Raw genomic sequence first — 4,392 nt, 5'->3', positions numbered from 1 at the left:
CGCGCTTCTCCTCCAGGCAGCCCCCCTGTGTTCAGGAGCTGTCCCTTTAAGTCCAAACAACTCACCACTCGCCTTCTCCTCTGAGCAGCTGCCTGGAGCTCTAATGCAGTCACTGTGAGTCCAAACGACTCGCCGCACTCCTCCTCCTCCTCCTCCTCCTCTTCCTCCGGGCAGGCCCTGGTGTTCAGAAGTGGTCTGAGTCCAAACAGCTCGCCACACCGCTTCTCCTCTGGCAACTGCCTGTAGCTCTGGTATAGCCACTCCGAATCCAAGCGGCCGTGCTCCTCCTCCTCCTCGTCCTCAGGGCAGGCCCCAGGGTTCAGAAGCGTCGCTCTAAGTCCAAACAGCTTGCCACACCGCTTCTCCTCTGGCAACCGCCTATAGCTCTGGTATAGCCACTCCGAATCCAAGCAGCCACGCTCCTCCTCCTCCTCCTCAGGGCAGGCCCCAGTGTTCTGAGTCCACACAGCTCTCCTCGCCGCTCCTCCCCTGGGCAGCCACCAGAGCCCCAGTGGTTGCTCCGAGTCCCAGCGCTGTGCTGAGCGGCCTCCTTTGCGACGCTCCCAGTTGTCTGAGTTCACTGCTCCAGCGGGGGGAGGGGTGTCTCGCCGGCAGCTCTACTTCACAAAGTTCCCTGTGTTCCGGGACCACCGTCCCATCCGGGACGCCTCCCCAATGGGAGAGACTCACCCGGCTGCTTTGAGTTGGTCCCAAGTCTCTCAATATCTCCTCTTTTGAATCCTGAGTCCTGGAGCAACATGAAATGCAGCCACCCTCTAGGCCGCCATCTTGAAACCTCCACAATTTATATTTTGAGACAGGATCTCGCTAAATTGTTTAGGGCTCACTAAGTTGCTGAGACTGGCTTTGGACTTTCGATCCTCCTGCCTCAGCCCTCCCACCCCCCGGCCCCCCGCCACCATGCCAATGTGTTTTTTTTTTTTTTTTTTAACCGTATTCACAACTTAATGGGCCAAACTTCAGTTCATTTCCAAGTTCAAACTTATTTAACCAAAATGGGAAACAGAAATAACATTGTTTATACCTATTGCAGGCAGATAAAATAGAAAATCCTTTTCTAGAACCATTGGCCTTACTTACATATTCATTTTGCCTCAACCCTTGATAATAACATTCCCTGCCTGTCACTGTGCATTCAGAAAATTATGTTTTAAAAATGGCTTACAGTGACAGGATTGAAGAAAGAAGAGATGATTGTAAGGATGACTCCTTTGCTTTTCTTGAACTCTGCTTCCTATTAAGAATGTGAAGCAGTCAATCAATATCACTACTAAATTTTCTAAATGGAAGCTGTTAATCAATATTAAAAAGAAAATTTATGTTTTCTTGTTCTTTAGACTCTTCATTCAAATATAGTCAAATACCTGAAAGAATTTAGTTAAGCCCAGCTTCCTACTTGAAAATTAATAAGCATAGTTCCTTCTTGAAGTAACAATTCAGCAAGGACAAGAGGGAAAATAAGGTGAATATACACATATAGTTAAGGCAAAGCAGAGGAGACAAATGTTAAGGATGGTATTCGATGATGGGAAAGTTTCAGTGGGGAAAGAGATCAGGTGCCCTGGGAGGGAGAAGGAATAATTTTAGGTCATAGCACTTGAGATGGATGCTGATTCTCAAAGTTTAATGTGCATCAGAATTACTTGGAAGTTTTCTGTTTCATTTTGTTTTGTTTTGTTTGTATTAGAGATTAAACCCAGGGATGCTTAACCATTGAATCACATGCCCAATCTGTTTTGTGTTTTATTTCGCGAAACAGAGTCTTGCTAAGTTGCTTAGGGACTTGCTTAGTTGCTGAGGCTGGCTTTGATCTTGCAATCCTCCTGCCTCTTTTGAGACACTGAGAATACAGGCATGTGCCACTGCTCCTAGCACCTCGAGGTCTTAAAGCACAGATTGCTAGTCCCCATACTCAATGTTTCTGATTCAGTAGGTCTGGGATGAGGTCCTAAAGTCTGTATTTTTAACAAATTTCCAGGTAATTCTGATTCTGCTTTTTCAGAGACAACATTTGGAGAACAGCTGCTCTAGAGAGATTGAAAAGGAGTGTTCAGCCCAGGGAAAGAGAAGGAGCAAGTTTGAGAGGCAAGAAACTGAAGGGCACTTTAAACAACAAATAAGTTTTCTAAATTAATGTCAATCTTGCCAACAGGAGATTAAGTTTCCAAGACTCTAAAGAACCTGATTAAATTTACAGAACTAAGCGTCAAAGTCAAGATTTAAACCCATGGAGTCCAGAGCCTTACGTCTAACTGCCATGATTACTAGTAGGAGGCAGTACATTTTGACTGACAGGAGCATTTTGTTTAGCAGTCATGGGAGTTAAGGCTGAGGTTGAAGGTTGCAGTTGTTTTCAGAGGGCTTAAATGCCACAGAAAGGAATTGTGCTCAGGATGTCAATAGAGAGGTAATGAAAATTTTGGAGCAGAATTAATCAGTGAATTCACTGAGTAGCAATATATATAGGGAAAGAGAGGGAAAAGGATAGAAGCCTCTTCAGAAGTCTTATAATAGTCCAAGTTAAAGGAAAGGAAGGAATAAATGAGGACCCTTTCAGATGGAATTGAGTGAAGTTTGTAGAGTTTAAGAGTTGTTTTATGGCCTGGTTGGAGTGGCGACTCCCAATCTTTCCACCAACTATGGCTCCATAATTCAAAAACTTTAATTAATGAGGCAAACTAGATTTAAGAAAAAAAAAGATAAATGCTGGAGATTATTATATCTCTCATTATGACATGAATTCTTATTATAATGAATAGTTTGTAATCATTTGGGTGTTTAGAAATCATAGCACTGTCCTGGTTTGTGGTAAGAATTAGCATCAAACTTGAGCAAGTGAACAGATATTTACAAATACTTTATTGCTTTTGGTAGCAGATACTTGTCATTACGCCCTTATCCAAGGTTAGTTGCTTGATGGACTTTAAAAATTTTTTGGTTTTGGCATTTTGCATCTTTCTTTCTTCCACATGATGAAGATTTTAAAGTTAATCCCATTTACATTCATGTTTCATATATTGTGATGCCATCAAAAACCTGTGGAACTTTATTCTGGGGATTGGCCACCATCATGAATGACACAGTAACTATCTGGACCAGGAAGTTCATGACCAACCAACTACTTCAGAGGAAACAAATGGTTGTTGATGTTCTTCACCCTGGGAAACCAACAGTATCTAAGACATAAATTTGAGAAAAAGTAGCCAAAATGTCCAAGACCACACCAGGTGTTATCTTTGTGTTTGAATTCAGAACCCATTTTGGAGGTGGCAAGACAAGTGGCTTTGGCATGATTTATAATTCCTTGGATTATGCAAAGAAAAATGAACCCAAAGACATGGCTTGTATGAAAAGAAAAAGACCTCAAGGAAAGAGTGAAAGGAACAAAAGAACAGGATGAAGAAAGTCAGGGGAACTGTGAAGGCAAATGTTGGTGCTGGCAAAAAGCCAAAGGAGTAAAGATTCTGCAGTGACTTTACTTTGAGGTGATTGTGTGAATTTTTCAGGAGGATTAATAAACTGTAAAAACTTAAAAAAACTATGGAGGGCTGGGATGTGGCTCAGTGGTAGAGTGCGTGCTTGGCATGCATGAGACTCTGGGTTCAAACTCTGGGTTGAGGGGGAAGCATTGACCCTTTTGGGAGTACAGAAAAGCCACATTGATATTTCTCTCTAGAGTGAAATATTTTAACCTGATAAACTTTCAGAATGCAATTTTAGATCAGATGAAATTTTCCTAATATTGATCTACAGATTCCACTTATACTTTCTGTCACTGACCATACTACCAAACTTCCTTGGTTGAGGGTCAGGAACACAAAAGATCATGATTTCTTTTAGATCTAACAGTGGTAGACTACAGATCTGCGGTCATGAGAGAGTTAAGAATCAGGCCACTGGTAGCTGTAGCAAGGAAAACACTGGATAAGGTGATCCAATATCTGCACGACAGGATCTGGTTTCTCCTTCACAGTAGCATTCAGCCTAGAAGTTCAGTCATTCTCACAGTATCAAAATCTAGGGCGCCAGAGAGAGGAGGGAGTCATTACAGAAGCAAGCAATTTTCAGAGGATTTGGGAAAGAAGCATGTCCTTCTCTATGCTTCGGTATAGATTCCACGGCAAATTTTAAGAATAGGTAGAGCTATAAATACAATTCATTATGTGTATTTGGAAATTGGATTTTGAGCAATTACCTTCAAAGATACCAAATATGCATTGAAAATTAGCCTATCAACCTTGTTAAAGAAAATAATAGCTCTGACACATACTAAGGTAGGAAGTGGAACTACATAAAAACAAAGGAAAATCAGCAGATGACATATAAACCAGGATGAGGAAGAAGACACAAGAAGGATCACAGTGGCTATAT

The 4,392-nt window shown here is 42.0% G+C and overlaps 1 pseudogene across 1 annotated transcript; it reads left to right on the top strand.

Moving 5' to 3' along the window:
- The first annotated feature begins 3,076 nt into the window (after positions 1-3,076).
- LOC306663091 (small ribosomal subunit protein eS24-like) lies at positions 3,077-3,500 on the top strand (annotated as a pseudogene). Its single transcript has one exon. The product of its transcript is annotated as a small ribosomal subunit protein eS24-like (transcript).
- The last annotated feature ends 892 nt before the right edge of the window (positions 3,501-4,392 follow it).

This window comes from Sciurus vulgaris, assembly GCF_902686455.1.
Source record: "Sciurus vulgaris genome assembly, chromosome: 6".
Lineage (NCBI taxonomy): Eukaryota > Metazoa > Chordata > Mammalia > Rodentia > Sciuridae > Sciurus > Sciurus vulgaris.
Note: the sequence above shows the minus strand (reverse complement) of the source record. Positions and strands in the feature narration are given on the sequence as shown.